The sequence below is a fragment of the Dermochelys coriacea genome, chromosome 1 (assembly GCF_009764565.3).
Source record: "Dermochelys coriacea isolate rDerCor1 chromosome 1, rDerCor1.pri.v4, whole genome shotgun sequence".
NCBI classification, from domain to species: Eukaryota; Metazoa; Chordata; order Testudines; family Dermochelyidae; genus Dermochelys; species Dermochelys coriacea.
This window is the reverse complement of record NC_050068.2, coordinates 229408089-229428163: the sequence shown is the minus strand read 5'-3', so window position 1 is coordinate 229428163 and position 20075 is coordinate 229408089. Positions and strand designations below refer to the sequence as shown.

Sequence of the window (20075 nt, the reverse complement as noted above, 5' to 3'; positions counted from 1 at the left end):
AAAATCACGTCTCTAAAAAATCCTTGCATAGATTTTTAGATGCACAATCACCTTTAACCTTAAATGCTTGGATCTTCAGACATACCATATTTTTAAATAAATCGATCGAAGGACCACACTTATCTAAAATACACATTTTAATTTTAATTACTATAGTACAAAAAACTTGCTTCCAAAGTCTTCCTATCTTTTCTGTCCATCCCTTTCTCCCTTCACCCCCCTGTTGAAGACAGCCCTTAAAGGGACAACACCCCTTTCCTGCCGTATAGCTGGACAAAGAAGTTTCCCTTTCTTTACTTCTGACTATTTGATGAACTAGTTTTAAGAGAACCCTCTAGCAAAATTGGTACCTTAGTAAGATATAAAATCCTTTGTTATGCCTAAAATCTTTGGAAACAAGGTTGGTGAAATTTCATAAACATGTCTATTGTTATGGAGATCACACAAAGTAAATTAGTGTTCCCTTTTTCTAAAAGCAATGAATATTGTTATGAACACACTAAACCTCTGTGACTGATTAATTTAAAATAATGTCTTTGTTTCAGTAAGTTAAATATGTAGTAATCTGGAATGATTACTTTATGAAGGCTTAAGAATACATTTAAAATATAAAACCTACTTAGAAATACTGATTAAGAAAATGTAAAACAGAGAAGAGCTGTATCATGTATTCCATAAAATTTAATGTTGTATTCAGCAGGACAGCTGACTTGTCCTTACTACAAAGTTTTTGCAAATAAATCTCTGACAAACTTCAAGGGATATCAAAAAGCCCATGACTGACATTTTTTATTCCCAAGTTCAGTGCTTTTAATTTATTTCTTACTAAGGTACTGATTCCCAAGTTTAGTGCTTTTAATTAGGTACCTTCTGCATGTTCAGTCTTCACCTTCCGGCATGCACTAGAAAATGTTCCATTTTCTTTAGAAAGAAATTGCCGAAGAGTGGTTTTTTCAAATGTCATTTGCTTCATTTGAGTTCAGGGATTTAGCTGGAAGAGGGTGATCAGGGAGGGGGAGGGAAGAGAGGAGGGAGACAGTGGGGAGAGGGCAGGGCCAGGGCAGAGTGGGGGCGGGGTCTGGGGCAGAGCAGGGGTGGAGTATGGGCAGGGCCACAGGTGGGCTGGGGTGCTAGCCACTTCACCCACTGCCCATGAGAGCAGGTAAGAGTAGGTTGGCTCCCGCACACCCAGTGCGCACTGCAATCTCCTTAGGCAGGGGCCATATTCATAGAGCTGAATGCGCCAGCGCCATGCATTCTGCGTGAGACAAAGGGTACTGGGGTCTCTGTAGGTAACTGTGACTCTGCCGCCATGAGGTGGGCCAGGTGTCTCGGTATCATTTGCTGCCTTGTCCCTCCCCCCCGGGCTGTGAGCCCGGGCTGCCATCCGGCATAGGGGCACCAGTTTAGTAATACTGCGTAGGGCCCCATAAATCCTAAGGACGGCCCTGCGGTCCCTGGGAAGTTGGGGACTGGCCGGAGCCGCACACTGAGCCAACCGTGGAGGAGCTGCCAGCACTACCACAGGCCTTTTACCTGGACGATCTGGACAACCCTCTACAGGACCAGGTACAACCTGAGGTGGAGTTAGGAAATGGCCCGGGGCAGCTGACCTTAGTCTGGCTGCAGTACCGCTTAGGGTTAGGGTTCGGATCGTGTTGCAGTCAGGATCCCCGCTGACCCAGTGGCAAATCTCGCTGCCACTATTAGGGCCCTGGGCTGGGGTGCAGTGGAAGTGGGAGGGTCTGCGCCTCCCCTGCCTCCGCAAGCCAGTCTCCCCCTGTCATAAATATAAAGGGAAGGGTAACCACCTTTCTGTATACAGTGCTATAAAATCCCTCCTGGCCAGAGGCAAAAACCCTTTCACCTGTAAAGGGTTAAGAAGCTAGGATAACCTTGCTGGCACCTGACCAAAATGACCAATGAGGAGACAAGGTACTTTCAAAGCTGGAGGGGAGGGGAAACAAAGGGTCTGTCTGTCTGTGTGATGCTTTTGCCGGGAATAGATCAGGAATGTTCTTCATAACCCCTTACGTTAGTAAGTAATCTAGTTAGAAATGCGTTAGATTTCCTTTTGTTTAATGGCTGGTAAAATAGCTGTGCTGAATGGAATGTACATTCCAGTTTTTGTGTCTTTTTGTAACTTAAGCTTTTGCCTAGAAGGGTTCTCTATGTTTTGAATCTGATTACCCTGTAAGGTATTGACCATCTTGATTTTTACAGAGGTGATTCTTTTACTTTTTCTTGAATTAAAAGTCTTCTTTTAAGAACCTGGTTGCTTTTTTATTGTTCTTAAGATCCAGTGGTTTGGGTCTGTGTTCACCTATGCAAATTGGTGAGGATTTTTATCAAGCCTTCCCCAGGAAAGGGGGTGTAGGTCTTGGGGAGATATTTTGGGGGGAAGACATCTCCAAGTGGGCTCTTTCCCTGTTCTTTGTTTAAAACGCTTGGTGGTGGCAGCATACGGTTCAAGGACAAGGCAAAGTTTGTACCTTGAGGAAGTTTTTAACCTAAGCTGGTAAGAATAAGCTTAGGGGGGGTCTTTCATGCAGGTCCCCACATCTGTACCCTAGAGTTCAGAGTGGAGAAGGAACCTTGACATCCCCTCTCTAGGCCAAGGAGCCAGTGTTTGTCAGCCATCTGCCAGAGGTAGGATGCCCAAACCCTTTGCTGCTCAGCCCTGACCACAGGCCCGAGCCCTAGACTCCTATTGCCCCGCCCTGATTGAGGGCCGGTGCTCCTTAACTGGGTTTGCTGCTCGGCCCTGACCACAGGCCCGAGCTATAGACTCACTGTCCTGCCCTGCCTGAGGGCTTGGGCCATCTAACTGTGTTTGCTGCTCAGCCCTCAAGCAGGCCCAAACTATAGACTGATTTCCCCGCCCTGCCTGAGGGCTTGGGCTATCTGACTACATTTGTTGCTAGGCCCTGACCCCAGGCCCGTGCTATAGACTCATTGCCCTGCCCTGATTGAGGGCCTGGGCTACCTGACTGCTTACTTATGTTTGTTGCTTGGCCCCTGATCACAGGCCTGAGCTACAGACTCTTGTCGCACCGCTATTTCCCCATGACAGGCGATGCCCAGAGACGTAGTGAGGCAGACTGGCCTCCCACGGACCCAGAGGGGGAGGAACCTGCCGCTGAACCACTACAATCACACAAAGGGCTGCATGCTGCCAACTTAATCGGGCCAAACTACCCATTGACATTAATGGGGGCTTGGGCTGCATGAAGACCACAGGATCAGGCCCTCATTATAGTTACAACAATGACACAACTCAACAGTTACTAAAAGATTAACAGGAGTCAGAACCAGTTGATAAATAAGGTATGCCATTATCAAAACACATACTGAGAAATTACCCTGTTTTTCCAGCCCCATGTCTTTCAAAGCTTCAGAGTGTAGTAATGTACTCTACCGGGCGTGTAATGTCCTTAAGCCATCTATGGGCTGAGAGTCATGTTTGTTTTAGAAGACATAGCGCTTGGTGGTTGTCAGTTTTATCAGAGCTAAGAGAAATCATACTTCAGGAGCAGGGCTGTCCCTAGCCATTTTGGTGCCCTATGCAGCCCCCCCTGTGGGGGGGGGGGGGGCTGTGTGGGGCCCCAGGCCTCCAGGGAGGGTGGGGGGCTGGCCCTAGGACTCTACAGGACGGGGGTTGGGGGCCAGAGGGGAAACCGGCCTCAGCCCGCTCCACTCCCCTGGCTTCCAGCCTCGGGGGGCAGGGGAGAACTGCCCCCCAGCACTCACTTGCAGTGCGGTTGAGAGCCAGGGGAGCAGAGCAGGCTGGGGCCGGGTTGCTTCACTTACCATGTGGTGAGTGCAGGCCTGACCCCTGCAGTAGGTCTCAGGGGATGGGGGCGGGGCTGGGGTGGAGCAGGGGTGGGAAGAGGTGGGGCTGGGGCGGGGGCCCTGGGGAAGAGGTGCAGCAGGGGCTGGAGCAGCATGCAACTGCGCAGGGCACCAGGAAATGTGGTGCTCTACGCAGCTGCGTACTTTGCATATGGGTAGGGACGGGCCTGTTCAGGAGGTACTAGAACAGTAAATTATTCTGTTAAAAAAAGTAAATCCCTAAGAAAACCTGTATGAAAACTGGATGGTGAATATTGTTAGTCTTTTGCACAGATAGATGAGTAATATAATCTATTAAATACTTTGCAATCATTAGATACTGGAGTGGATTGCATTCATTCAACAGCACTAACATGATCCTCCTACTGTATTTTCCACTGCATGAATCCAATGAAGTGAGCTGTAGCTCACGAAAGCTTATGCTCAAATAAATTTGTTAGTCTCTAAGGTGCCACAAGTACTCCTTTTCTTTTTGCAGATACAGACTAACCCGGCTGCTACTCTGTAACCTTATATTGTTTTATAATTATAATTCTGTACTTAGGAACTTGTACAGCTCCTCTTATTGTAGGGTTTAAGCATCTCACAGTCTGTAATGTATTTATAATTGCAACACCCTTTTGAGGGCAGCACTATTATTCCCATTTTACAGATGGGAAAATGAGGCACAGAGAGATTAAGGGTGGGATCGATGAAAGGAGTTGTGTTGCAATGCTGAGTGTCAAAATGCCTGACTTTTTGGCACCTAAGAAACCACATAAACAACACTAGTATCCACAAAGCCGAGTTAGATGCCTAGACACTCTATACAGTGAATGAGGAAAGCTGGGCACCTTAGAATGTGATCTACAAAGCCCAGCATGTTAGGCAGGGAGCTGCCTAAGATAGACAATGGGAGATGCTGACTAGAGGGGTGTGTGGTAAGCCTCACCCATTTCTCAGAGATGGATGCCTGTGATGGGATATATAAATCTCATACTGGAACTGAAGGGGTTAAGGAGCAGTTCTGGGCCCAGCTGACTCTGCCCCCCCGCCCCCACACACACCTGCAGAGCCTGCTCCAATGGGAGGAGGATCTTAAAAGGGAGCCAGACAGGTCAAAAGGGGGATTAGCTCTGTCCTGAGTGTTCCAGGACAAGGGCCTACAGAAGTCTTTGCTGCCAGGAAGGGGCTGAGCCCTGCTGGTCTGAAAGTTCAGTTATTCTCTTTTTGCTGTCTTATTTAGGACTTTGACAGGGAGGTGAATGACAGCAAGTGGCCCAGGGAGGCAGCCTTGAGGCATTCCAGGGTGGTTGACACTGTTGCCTCTCACAGGGTTCTGGGTTGGAGCCTGGTTGGGTAGGAGGGCCCAGGTTCCCCTACCAACCATGTGATTGCCAATTGTCTCTGAGTGCACCTGGATGGAGATATTGGCCTTGCCTTTGTCTGAAAAAAGAGTGTTTACCCATTCCCAAGACTTGTCAGGTTCAAATACATTTTAGTAACGCCCTACAGAGGGAATACATAACTTCACATATAATGTTAACTCGTGGATTTTACAATGATTAATAACCAGTGTGGTGGTGGTTTTCAGAGGATACCTCACAAGGCATATTTTGTACATATGATTGCAGTAGGATGTGACTACAGGAGTGCTCAAGATCACAGAGGCCCATTGACCTAATCACTAGGGGATGCCACTAGTAAACTCAGTGCTAAGTCCAGACTTCAGAGAAGTGCCTACCTCTGCTAGAGATCCACGAATGGGAACTGCTGCCTAAGATGATTGCAGGAATGAGTTAGGTGCTGGCCTCACTCCATACAAAATGGCCAGAGGAGGCCACCTTATCATTTTGAGTCCAATGCTAGAGCATGGATCCCAGGTTGAATTCCTCTTCTCTTCCAGAGGGGGAGAAAGGATTTGAACAGGGATGTCTCACCTGTCAGCAGTGTACTCTGATCACTGAGCTAGGCGATATTCCGTGGGACTCCCTCCATATCTCCTGTTGAAGCTGCTGCACTGTGGATAAATAACAAAAGAGTGATTGGAGCAGGGGGGCTGGAACTGGGGTCTTCCACGTGGGTATCCTACCCATGGGACTACACAGTCACTTGCTGTCTGGCCCAATGATTGTTCCACTGTGGATAAATACTTGAATAGGCATTGCCAAGTTATTTCAAAACTACCTGATAAAGTCTAATGAATTAGGCTTCACAACAGGCTTGTTAAGTAGGTATCATTATCCTCATTTTACAAATGGGGTAATGGAGGCACAAAAGTCTGCAATTTGACCAACATCTGAAGCAGTCAGAATCAAATCTCCTCATTTCCAGTGGTGCCTTATCCACAAGACTGTCCTGCTTCTCCTACAACTGTTTATTCATCTGCTCCCCTTCTGGTCCTCCGGCTTCTCTCATTTGGTCTACATCAGTGCTTCTCAAGCTATCTGATGTGGGGCAGCAGCAGTGTGTTCAGGACTGGGGCCAATATATTCCCATAAAATATTCCTCCAAGACCCCTGACTGTCACCTTGCAGTCTACTGACCTACTTTTAAGTATAGTTGACAAGAAAAATAATGAAAATAAATTGACCAACTAGAAATAGAGGAACTTGCATTAATATTTATTTGAAAAAAATTAAGGAAATACTTCAAAAACTTTAGGATGTTTATCATCCAGATTTGTTGATGTAAATTCATGTGAAAAGAACCAGCTATTTAATGTCTGTATTGAAAAAAAAAAGTTATTTTTATAAATATCTTGACAAAATGGGGAGGTAGAAAAGCACTGGAGAAAAGCAATTGTGTCACTAACTTTCAGAAACTGAATGAAGAATGATTCTGGTCATTCTAAATTCAACCTATAAGATATATTGAAATGCCATTCTTCTGAAAAATGAGTATATAAAAAACAGTATCATCTTAGTCAACAGATCTGCTTCCTGTGTGACTAAGTCGTATCTGTCAACTTTAGTGCCAAATAAAATGTTGTCTTTTGAGGGTGGAGAGTTATTGCACGTCATCAACGTAAGTGTTAATGAAGCTACAATTCCAATACCTGTGCTACAACTCTGAAGTTAAGTAGCTATGCTAGAGCAGCCTCGTTGATGATAATGGCATTGCCCAGTTGTAAATAAGAGCATACTCAGACAATGAGATTGCACAGACGAATTTATTCATTTGTTCTGCAATAGCAGCTAATGGCACAAGTCAAGGGTCCCCTTGCGCCACTCATTATACCGACCGACAGTAAAAAGAAACTCACTGCCTCAAAGAATTTACAATTTAGATTATGGCAGATGCAACAATTTCACTGGACAAACAAATGGGTATGCAGGAGAGGGGAAAGACGAAGTAACAGAAAAGAAAACAAATTATACTATAGGAAGAGGTATATCTGTGTCTATCTAAGGGTTTTTTTATAGCACTTATTACCACAATAGCTAAACCTCACTTCTTATACAAATTAGATTGTTATAGCAAGGATTTAGAGGATTTCATGGATTTTCTGCTCTTCTCCCATCCCAGACTCTGTGGTGGGGGAGAGATATTTAAAAAATCATTCTGATTATGGTGGGAAGGCTTTATCAAAGAGGAAGACCTTGCATTGTGACCTAAAGGTGCTTAGATTAATTCAGAATGTAATCTCCTCTGGAAGTTCATTCATTCCACAGCTGAATTCCTTTGACTGAAAATGCTTGATCTCCAGCTCTCAAGCATTCTCCTTTACTTCATAAACTGTATTGTCCCAGAACAATGAAGCTTTCTTGGCAGGTCGTGAGTTGAGAGAAATCACTAATATAGCTAAAACCTGCTCTATGAATGACTTTGTTGATCAAGACTAAGGCCACATGCTGGTAATGGAAGCAGGCAGGAAAACAATCAAAGATAATTGCTATGTGCAACAGTAAGCTCTTTAGATCAGGGACTGTGCTTTTGTATGAGCCCAATTCTGCCGCCCTTACTGAAGATGAGTAAACCCTGGCTCTGTAAATTCCTTTGAAACTAAATGTGTGTGAAATCTGAATTAGACCCCATAAATAATAAGCTGCACAGGTTTATGAAGCACAGATCATTCCAGACTATCTCGACTGGCTGTTCTGCTGGAAAAAATGTTTCTGGTTCTCTTAAAAATTAGATGGGAAGCTGAGACGGAAGGCCATAATCAGGAGTCTTCTGGAATGAGAATGTTCTTGGTACAATGAGAGTTAGGGGAAATGAGACCGCAGGTGCTGAGATGAAGTGAAGAGTAGTTAGGGGAGGAAAGATGGAGGCAGACAGTAGATAGTAGAGAGAGAAGATTTGATTACAACAAGAGAAGAGGTAAAAATAGAGGCATAGATCTTTCATGAAGAATTACTTCAGTTTGGAATAGACATAAGAGATGGTTGAGTTGTTAAGAACAGCACCAGACTCTAGTCTCATTTGTTATGCCAGTGTAAATCCATTGATTTGAATTACTCCAGATTTATATTAATAAAATCTCATGTCAGACTCTGGTCCTGAGTTTATGGAAAGAATGAAGAGCCAGGGAACAGTTAGGGCAGTTAATGGAGAAACACTAAAACATTGCTGTAAACATGTTTGTTATAACATTCAGCTACTATGTTGCCAGGGGAGATGCCTGGTTGCATCTTCAAAAAGCCAACATCCAACCCCAAAGAAACCAGGAGCAAAGCAGAAAATAGCCAGGAGTAAGTTCTGTTGTTTCTTCCTTTTCAGCTGGCTACTTGGACAGATGATTAGTCGGGAGGATAGTGTAAATCTAGTACTGACTTGTTAGCGACCAGCGCTAGAAGAGGGAAGTAGGGTATTACATTCCCCACAAGGGCTGGTGGTAGGACTCTGCGACTTGGTAACTAATGCCTTCTGCCTCCAAAATATCAGCAATCAACTCAGGTAGTGAGAGCTGAGTCAAACAGAAATATGATCTAAACATTAACTGCTAAATTGTAACTTGCGTCTTAAGATCCAGGCGCTTAAGCATGGGCTTAACCTCACTCATGTGAGTAGTCCCATTGAAGTGAATGGGGCTAGTCACATGCTTAAGTTAAAAACATGCCTAAATACCATACTGGGTTGATGCCTAATTATTTAAGTCCTTTAAAAAATTACAAACTTGTGTGGGACGTGAAAGCAACAGTGCAGGGAATTCTCAAGATAAGTATCACATTCTGACACACTTATCCTGTCATCTAGGACTTCAGCGCTTGTCCATACTGTGTAAACTATCACAGCCATGAATAAGTCATTCTATATTGTGAGCCTGCCTCTATGAATCACCCTGATATTGCATCACTTTATATTTTGCCTGCATGCAACCATATATTCGTGCTCATGTCAATATTAACCCATCCTAAATTTCACTTTTAGAGACGTTTCCCCCCTAGAGTTCAACTGTGTGAGATGCTTTGTCAGTATCTCAAAACCAGGAAATACGATGAGCAGATCTTTATCTTGGGTAGTTATATGGTCCCCATTACCATAGTATCTGAGTACCTCACAATCCTTAGTGCATTTATCCTCCGATAAATCCTGTGAAGTAGGGAAGTACTATTATCCCCATTTTTGCAGATGTGGATCTGAGGCTCTGATCCACAAAGGGACTTGGGCATTATGATGCTCATCTTTTAGGTACCTAGAAAATCACTGGAACAACAGTGGTCTCCACAAAGCCTGAATTAAGCATCTAGACACAGATCCACAAAGGTATTTAGATTAATCGTTTCCTCTGAAAGCAATGGAACATAGAAGCCTAAATACTTTTGTGGATCTAGGTCAATGGTCAGCAAACTACAGCCCGGGGGCCGCATCTGGCCCCCCGAGCTCCCGCCAGGGAGCGGGGTCTGGGGCTTGCCCTGCTCCAGTCAGGAAGTGGGTCTGGGCCTTGTCTCACTCCATGTCCCCGCTCCAGCTCCTATGCATAGGGGCAACCAGGGGGATCTGCATGCTGCCCCCGCCCCAAGCACTGTCCCTGCAGCTCCCATTGGCCGTGCAGACAGTGCACAGAGCTGCCTGGCTGCACCTCTGTGTCGGAGCCGAAAGTGAGACATGCCGTTGCTTCTGGGAGCTGCCTGGAATCTGCACCCCTGACCCCCTCCTGTGCCCCAACCTCCTGCCCAGCTCTGATCCCGCTCCCACCCTCTGAACCCCTTGGTCCCAGCCTGGAGCACCCACCTGAACCCCCAATCCCTCATCCCCAGCCCCACCCCAGAGCCCATACCCCCAGCCAGAGCCTTCGCCCCCCCGTACCCTAACCCCCAATTTTATGAGTATTCATGGCCTGCCATACAGTTTCCATACCCAGATGTGGCCCTCGGGCCAAAAGGTTTGCCCACCCCTGATCTAGGTCTTAGGTGCCTAAGAATGGCATCAACAAACACTAGCCCTCTGGGGGAGCAGATGCCTAAACTAGGCAATGAGAGATGCTGACAAAAGGGGTGTGTGCTAAGCCCTGCCCCTCTTACAGACTTAGGTTCCTAGGTCTGGGCTGCAGAGAGGCACCTGTCTCTGCTAGCGATCCACAGCGGGGAGCCTCTCCCCTAAAGTGAAGCAGCTTAGGTGCTAAGCTGTTTCTTGTGAGAACATTTTAGGCATTTGCCTAACTCCACACAAAATGGCTGAGGGAAAAGGTGTCGTCTGGAGTGATGTTTAGCCAAGTAGTTAGAGCACTTGCCTGGGATTTGAGACCCAACTTAAATTGCCCCGTTTGCCTCTTGAGAAGGGACTTGCCTCAGGGTTTCCTGCCTGTCAGGTGAGTGGCCTTGGTACTGGATTGGAGAGTGATTGCTCTTTCTGACCCAATTAACATTTAAAGTGGAACAGCTTCAAGGGGATAGACAGAGGGAGCCCTACATCAGAATATCCCATAGCTCAGTGGTTAGGGCACTCTCCTGAGAGGTAGGAACCCTGGTTTAAATCCCTTCTCCTGCTCAGGGGAATTGAAGCTGGGTCTCCCACGTCCTGGGTGATTATGGGTTATAGATTATAAGGAAGGGCTGAAGCCCCATTTTGTGTGGAATTAGCCGTGCTCTGGGCACTGCAGGCAAGTAGGGTTGCTAAGTCTCCAGGAATTAAAGATTAATCTTTAATGATTATGTCATGTGATAACTCCAGGAATACATCCAAGCAAAATTGGCAACCCTAGAGGCAGGACAGGCAAAGCAGTGGCTATTTTTACCTGGTTTGTGCATCCTGCTGGGACTTGGGCATGTCTGGACAGCTACAGTGAGGCAGCAGTGTGTATGCCTGGAGGCAGGATCTTACACCTCTATGGGACTTTTATAGCAAAAATTAACTTGCAAAGTAAGTGTATGAGTTTAGAGAGTTAGGCAGCAGCTCAGTGGGGGTTATGTGAATTGCAGTGGTGCCTAAAACTGGAACTTAGGCACCTAAATCACTTTAATGATCTGGACCTCAGAGGTCACAGGAGTATCCTGTGGTAGAGCATGAAACTGAACCCAGGTCTCCCAAGTCCTAGGTGAGTGCCCTAACCATTCAACCAGTCTTCAACAGCCCTCATGCAGATGGGACCTGATATATGTGACCATGTGTCGTCAGCTGTGATTTCATTACTATCTGACACCATCTGTCAACCCGTCTTGTGAACATCAGTGAGACAATATGATCTTCTGTTCTCTTTAGCTTGTTATTAAATGCCCTCAAAAATTTCAGAACAGTCATGTTTCACACACATACGAATGAGCAGCTTTGGGTAACTGTTTTCAGAGATATTTGCAGTTTGAAAACGACTGTGGTCCCATACAGCATTTCTCAAACTGGGGATCCGCTGCCCCCTGGGGGCCTATGGGGGTATTTCAGAGAGTCTGCCAGCCTTGCTGATCAACTCCTCTCCCTCCCAGCACCACCTGCACGGGGGCGGAATCATGTCTGGGGCCATTAGCCCCACTGGTCAACTCCTTCCCACATAGGAGCCAACTTTTCCTGGCACTGGTGGGTGCTCGCCCCCGCCCCTGCCCTGCCCCAACTGCACCCTGCCTCGCCCCCATTCCAACCCTTTCCCCAAAGTCCCCATCCCAGCTCCGCCCTCTCCCTGCCCCTATTGTACTCCTTCCCCAAATCCCTGCCCTGGCCCCATCTCTTCCCGGAGCGTGCCACATTCCCACTCCTCCCCCTCCCTCCCAGCGCTTGCCGCTGCGAAACAGCTCTTTCGCGGCGGGAAGTGCTGGGAGCTAGGGGGAGAAGTGGGGATGCGGTGTGCTCAGCGGGGGGAGGCGGAGTGGAGGTGAGCTGGGGCGGGGAGCTGCTGGTGGGTTCAGAGCACCCACCAATTTTTCCTCGTGGGTGCTCTGGGTCTGGAGCACCCACTGAGTCGGCTCTAATGCCTCCCCCTCCCTCCCAATGCCTCCTGCATGCTGGGGAACAGGAGGGAGCGGGGATGGGGGACGCTCAGGGGAGAGGGTAGAGAGGCAGGGAAGAGGTGGGGCAGGAGTGGGGTCTTGGGGGAAGGGTTGGAGTGGTGGCAGGGCCTGGGGCTGAGTGGGGGAACTGGGGATCCACAAAAAATTTAAAACCAAATGGAGGTCCTTGGGTTTCTAAAGTTTGAGAACCGTTGGTCTAGTAGAATTAAGGCAGGGTTAAGAACAAGGTAATCACAAGTTCTAAGTCTGGCTCTGGTACAGTGCTGGTACTACTGTGCCATGAGCACATCACTGCATGTCTTTGCCTTGATTTGTCCATCTCTGATATGGGGATACCATGTACCTCACAGAGGCAGAGTGAAAATGAATGAACTGATGTAAACTAAATTTTATAACCTCTTCAGAGAGACCAGGGATCAACATCCTCTACAACAAACAGGGAAAGATTAAGAATGAGCTCTCAAAACTGGATATTCTCATAAAAAAATCAACCTTCCACACAAAGCTCCTCGTGGCTGGACTTTACAAAAAGTAGACAAGCCATTTACAACACACACTTTGCTTCTCTACAAAAGAAAAATGACACTAAAACTATCTAAACTACTACATGCCACAAGGGGCCACAACAGTGGTTCCCTTAACTCACCCAGCATTATTGTTAATCTATCCAACTATACTCTTAGCCCAGCTGAAGAATCTGTCCTATCTCGGGGCCTCTCCTTCTGCCCCTCCACCCCCACGAACATGATACAGTTCTGTGGTGACCTAGAATCCTATTTTCGATGTCTCCGACTCAAGGAATATTTCCAACACACCTCTGAACAACATACTAACCCGACCTTCGTACCAAGATGACAAAAAGAAGGATTCTGGGTGGACTCCTCTTGAAGGTCGAAACAACAAACTCAACTTCTACATAGAGTGCTTCCACCAATGTGCACGGGCTGAAATTGTGGAAAAGCAGCATCATAGCCCCATAACCTCAGCCGTGCAGAACACAATGCCATCCACAGCCTCAGAAACAACTCTGACATCATAATCAAAAAGGCTGACAAAGGAGGTGCTGTCGTCATCATGAATAGGTTGGAATATGAACAAGAGGCTGCTAGACAGCTCTCCAACACCACTTTCTACAAGCCATTACCCTCTGATCCCACTGAGGGTTACCAAAAGAAACTACACCATCTGCTCAAGAAACTCCCTGAAAAAGCACAAGAACAAATCTGCACAGACACATCCCTAGAACCCCGACCTGGGGTATTCTATCTGCTACCCAAGATCCATAAACCTGGAAATCCTGGACGCCCCATCATCTCAGGCATTGGCACCGTGACAGCAGGATTGTCTGGCTATGTAGACTCCCTCCTCAGGCCCTATGTTACCAGCACTCCCAGCTATCTTCAAGACACCACTGACTTCCTGAGGAAACTACAGTCCATTGGTGATCTTCCTAAAAACACCATCCTAGCCACTATGGATGTAGAAGCCCTCTACACCAACATTCCACACAAAGATGGACTACAAGCCGTCAGGAACAGTATCCCCAATAATGTCACGGCTAACCTGGTGGCTGAACTTTGTGACTTTGTCCTCACCCATAACTATTTCACATTTGGTGACAATGCATACCTTCAAATCAGTGGCACTGCTATGGGTACCCGCATGGTCCCACAGTATGCCAACATTTTTATGGCTGACTTAGAACAACGCTTCCTCAGCTCTCGTCTCCTAATGCCCCTACTCTACTTGCGCTACATTGATGACATCTTCATCCTCTGGACCCATGGAAAAGAAGGCCTTGAGGAATTCCACCATGATTTCAACAATTTCCATCCCACCATCAACCACAGCCTGGACCAGTCCACACAAGAGATCCACTTCCTGGACAGTACTGTGCTAATAAGCGATGGTCACATAAACGCCACCCTATACTGGAAACCTACTGACCACTATGCCTACCTACATGCCTCCAGCTTTCATCCAGACCACACCACCCGATCCATTGTCTACAGCCAAGCTCTACAATACAACCACATTTGCTCCAACCTCTCAGTCAGAGACAAACACCTACAAGGTTTCTATCAAGCATTCTTACAACTACAATAGCCACCTGCTGAAGTGAAGAAACAGATTGACAGAGCCAGAAGAGTACCCGGAAGTTACCTACTACAGGACAGGCCCAACAAAGAAAATAACAGAACGCCACTAGCCATCACCTTCAGCCCCCAACTAAAGCCTCTCCATCGCATCATCAAGAATCTACAACCTATGCTGAAGGACGACCCATCACTCTCACAGATCTTGGGAGAGAGGCCAGTCCTTGCTTACAGACAGCCCCCCAACCTGAAGCAAATACTCACCAGCAATCACACACCACACAACAGAACCACTAACCCAGGAACCTATCCTGGCAACAAAGCCTGTTGCCAATTCTGCCCACATATCTATTCAGAGGACACCATCATAGGGCCTAATCACATCAGCCACACTATCAGAGGCTCATTCACCTGCACATCTACCAATGTGATATATGCCATCATGTGCCAGCAATGCCCCTCTGCCATATACATTGGTCAAACTGGACAGTCTCTACATAAAAGAATAAATGGACACAGATCAGATATCAAGAATTATAACATTCAAAAACCAGTTGGAGAACACTTCAATCTCTCTGGTCACTCGATTACAGACCTAAGAGTGGCTATCCTTCAACAAAAAACCTTCAAAAACAGACTCCAACGAGAGACTGCTGAATTGGAATTAATTTGCCAAATGGATACAACTAACTTAGGCTTGAATAAAGACTGGGAGTGGATGGGTCATTACACAAAGTAAAACTATTTCCCCATTTTTATTCCCCACCCTCCACGCCCGTTCCTCAGACGTTCTTGTCAACTGCTGGAAATGGCCCACCTTGATTATCACTACAAAAGGTTTTTCCCCCTGCTCTCCTGCTAGTAATAGCTCACCTTACCTGATCACTCGTTACAGTGTGTATGGTAACACCCATTGTTTCATGTTCTCTGTGTATATACATCTCCCCACTGTATTTTCCACTGCATGCATTCGATGAGGTGAGCTGTAGCTCACAAAAGCTTATGCTCAGATAAATTTATTAGTCTCTAAGGTGCCACAAATCCTCCTTTTCTTTTTGCGGATACAGACTAACACGGCTGCTACTCTGAAACCAGGGACCATGACTTTGTATGTGTGCATACAGTGCCCAGTAAGAGGAAGTTACTCACCGTGTGCAGTAACAATGGTTCTTTGAGATGTGTGTCCTTATGGGTGCTCCATTGTAAGTGTGTCTGCACCTCTGATCAGAGATTTTAGGTAGCAGTTTCCATTTGGCTTGCACATGTACCCTCCATCCCTCATAGTTTGCCTTGAGGCTATGTAGCACCATGTGAGCGAACCACCCTCAGTTCCTTCTCTATCACAGAGTCACCTATCGAGAAATCTGAATAGAGGAGAGAAGGCATTAAGATGTAACTCGCACCTGATTTTCCTGTGTCTTCTAGTATCGTGCTTTGCTGCTGTCTGTGCCGAAGTGATAGATCACATCAGAGATCTCCTCTGGCTGATCAGGAACTTGGTTTGAGGGCTCACCACCCTCTTTTTGGAGGCTTTGTGAGGGGAGTCAAAACATTTTCTCCTCAGCTCTCCCTCCTGAGAAGTTGAAGGGTCTGGGGCCGATATGTGCTGCAGAGGGGATTTGGGATCAGCTGCTAGTTTAAGAACACCCTCTATGAGCAGGAGTTTCAGCTTTAACTCACAGTTCTTTCTGGATCTAGTCTTGAGTTGTTGGCAGAAGGTACATTTCTGTGGGACATAAGCTTCTCCAGGCACTGGATACAGTAGAAGTGTCTGTCTGTAATTAGTATTGCCTCCTTACAGGAGAGACACCATTTAAACCTGGGGAAGCTGGGCATGTCCCTGCAGGTAGCAATTCCCGAAAAGTGGATAGGGAGAAAGAAAAAAACACATATAGCTTTTTCTATTTTAAAAATGGAAGCTCTACAAATGCTATAAAACAAACTCTATGAGAGAAACTATCAAATAAACACTATCAACTATAATAAAGGGTAAGTAAACTGGACTGCTACTTGCTCTGTCTTAGGCCAAGGGTGGTTGAGAAGGAACTGATGGTGGTTGAGAAGGAACTGAGGGCGGTTCTCCCGCACAGTACCAGATAGCCTCGAGGCAGACCCTGAGAGAGGGTGCATGTGTGGGCTGAACAGATACTGCTGCCTAAAAACTCCAATCAGGCACAGAGGTACAGACACACCTACGTGGAGCACCTATAGGGACACAGCTCGAAGAAGAAAAACTGGTTCCTGATCCTGACGGGGGCCTCTGGGAACTACTTTTTTTCCACTGAATGCATCCGATGAAGTGAGCTGTAGCTCACGAAAACTTATGCTTAAATAAATTTGTTAGTCTCTAAGGTGCCACAAGTACTCCTTTTCTTTTTGCGAATACAGACTAACACGGCTGCTACTCTGAAACCTTTAAATATTAATGTTACAGATGGCTGTACAGCACTTTGAACATGAGGAGTACTATAACATGGCTAATTATCCATTACCTAATCTGGGTGCTATTGTTCCACCCTCAACAGATCCTTTGTTTCTTTATATTGTCTGGATTTACGTCTCCTAGCTTGTGGTATTTTGGTATCTAGCATTGTGCTAAGAGCTAGAATACATTGCACTAAAACAAAAGATGTCACCAATGATTACCTTGAGTTTTGGTGTAGTAGCAGAGGCTCATTGCTAAAAGAGGGAAGTGTGATAATGTTTGCAATTTGGAAAATAGTGCCTTCTCCTTACTCCATTATGTAAATGGTGCCCAGACTATAGTTGTGGGCACCTTAGAAATGTGGGGCTAGGTCAGTCAACTCCCACTTCCAAATGGGCCAGAATGTGAGCCTCCATTACTCTCCTGTCAAATTTTCAAACACCTTTGTACTTTATCCACTGCTGCCCCTCATATTTGGGAGACACTCCCTGTAATCCTCCTCAAAACTAACTTATTCTCCTCCTTAAATCCCTCCTCAAAACTTCACTTTGTCTTGCCTACAAAAATATCTTCACAGTGGTTAGGCTGTTGGTATGACAAGACCTAGCACGACCAACACGGTCTCATTGTTTCCTCGTGCTCTCTGTAATTGCCAAGATCGCCTGTGGAGCCTTTTTTGAAAAATTGGTATCCCATTAGATATTCTCTTTTTATCTGATACAGAAGATGATTTAAGTGATAGGTTACATACAACAGTTAGTAATTCTGCAAATTCATATTTGAGTTCCTTCAGGACTCTTGGTGAATGCTCATGCTAGTTCTCCTCAAGCTAGCATGAGTATAGATAGCACTGTAGCCACGGTAGCAACAACAGAGGCCTGATTTAGCTCTGCCAAGTTTATACCCACAGGGTTTAGGCATGTCTGTACTCGGGACAGCTAAGCCATGCCTCTGCTGCTGCTATTGTGGCTACACTCCTATTTATACTTATGGTAGCTTGAGTGCACATGGCTAGGGGAATCACACCTCTAGTTCTTACTGTAGACAGCCTATGAAAGAGGATTCATTTTTGTTTAAATGATGAACCTTTCTAGAGGTTTAAGGTTGTGTGTGTGGTGGGGGTCGGGTGGGGTGAAAACTTGAGTTGGGGCCTGGGCCTTAAGAATGTGTTAAGAATTTTTTTAAAAACTGTTTTCCCCTCACACTTTCTCTCAATTGTGAAATTGACTGGAAGGCTCTTGGTTACGTCTAGTAAATTGAAGGTCAGTTATGACCTGGGGAGAAGTACATCTTGGAAGCTAATCACAGGTGTATTATAGGGACTGAGGGAATAATCAGTGGTGGGGTGACAGAAATACTGTTTGATAGTAAAGGACAGTGCCCCAGATTTATGTTTTTGAAGGGGGGAGAGGAAAGTATGTGCTCCTTTCTCTTCTCTGCCAGTTTCCTTTACCCCCCACTGAAACGTACCCCTGTGATGCCCCACTTTGAAAACATGCTCAGCTTGCAGAGAGGGGAGGAGGGACACACTGTTGCCTGCAGCAGCAACTGCTTCTCTGTCAGAACTCCTAGTGAAGCTCAGCCATTTCCAAGGCATTTTTTTTCTAAATGATAGCTAGGGTGAGTGGTCTTTGCTCGGGAAGACAGTCTTTTGCTGGAGCTCCTGCATTTCAGATGGCCCAGGAGAGGCAGAGGAGGGTGAGTCAGCACGATCTGCAAAAGCCAGAGAACAAGACCAGCAGTATATGGAATTCATGCCACCACAAGGCTCATGTCTTGGAGTAACCAGCTACTGGTGCCTCAAGAAGCTTACCATGTGAAGTGCTACTTCTGTACCTCGGTGGGAGCTGGCTTCAAAACTGCAGAGCCAAGCCACCAGGGTGGGAGGAAGGATGATCCAGTGATTAAGGCTTTAGCCTGGGAGGAAGGTACACACAGGCTTAGTTCCCTGCTCTGCCACAGACTTCCTGTGTGACCTTGGACAAGTCACTTAGTTTCTCTGAGATTCAATTCCTCGTCTGTAAAATGGGTATATTAGCACTTCTCTACCTCACTGGAGTATTGTGAGAATCCATACAAAAATATTGTGAGGTACTCAGATACTGTGAGGATGGAGGTAATAGAAGTACCAAAGATCACCTTGGGGGTGGGGGAATTGTCCTGTGAAAACTGGATAGCGATCACTCAGTTGGGGAGTCCACAGTGGGTGGTGTCTAGGTGGATGCTTGTGGGGAAATGCAGTGTTTTGATGGACTGTATGATCAAGATGTCAAATCACTGAGAGTCAGGATTCCCAAATCACTAGAGGTGTGTGTGTGTATATTGGATCATTTGCCCATTCTGTGCCAAACACCCACCCTTACCAAGTCTTGAAGCACATTAACAGAAAAGGCTATCATTCCAACCTTTAACCAGTGGATTATCATGGCTGGTTCCAGAATGCTTACATAAGAGGACCAAACAATGCTTTTCAAAACAAATAAACAAAACCTCACCACAACTTCGGATTTTCCAGAGCAGATGGAGAAGCACATTCTCTCCACCCCATAATATTGAGGTTAATGGTGTCTACATCCCCACAGTGATTCTTGGTAATGCAGCATACCCTGGGTTCAAAATTCCATACCCTATTAAAAGTCAGATGGCAATTCAGATACACAGCAGATTCAAGATAGTGGTTCTTCAGGACCCTTAAAATAAGGTGGGCATGACTGACATGATAGCCTCTTCGGGCAATCAACAATGTCCAGATCTGCCTGTTGTACTCTGGATAATATCTGTGGGAGCAGCGATGAGGTGTTTGATACACTAAGGGAGGAGGTCACAGGACTTGAAGCAAAACATGTAGAGCTGGAAAATAAAGTTGACACACGAAGCTGTAACTTATGTCAAACACAACATGCTGTTGACGTGCACACCAAATGCAATATGTTCTATGCACAGGTTTTGCAAGTGTAGGGTGCAGATGGAGGACACAAATGCCTGACATAGAGTGAAGCAAATGTCAGCAGTTGTTGGAATTAACAGAGATTGTTTCCTGTTGTGGGTTTACACTTATAATACAAGTAGGGTTTTCTTCACTGACTGTTATGGAATTTATTGTCAAATCTTTCAAAAGTGACTAATGACTTTTGGGTACCCAATGTGAGACCCTTTTAAAGGGTCTTGATTTTTTTTTCCAGGAGGTGGATGCTCAGCACTTTAAGCTATCTCCAATTGGAGTAGACACAATCACTACTCACTCTGGAAAGCTTTGTCATACACTTGACGCAGAAAATGTCAAAATCAACTCACGCACTTGCAGGCCAGCTGCAATAAGTAACTGCTGTATTGAGAGGTGAT

General features: G+C 46.0%; 1 long non-coding RNA gene across 1 annotated transcript; it reads right to left on the bottom strand.

Annotated features, from left to right (window-relative positions):
- Positions 1 to 1195: 1195 nt before the first annotated feature.
- On the bottom strand, positions 1196 to 19721 carry LOC122457795. Its single transcript, XR_006277469.1, has 3 exons — positions 19710 to 19721; positions 6890 to 6894; positions 1196 to 1448 (listed from the first exon to the last, which is right to left on the bottom strand). It is a non-coding gene; the product is annotated as an uncharacterized LOC122457795 (long non-coding RNA).
- Between the last annotated feature and the right edge of the window lie 354 nt (positions 19722 to 20075).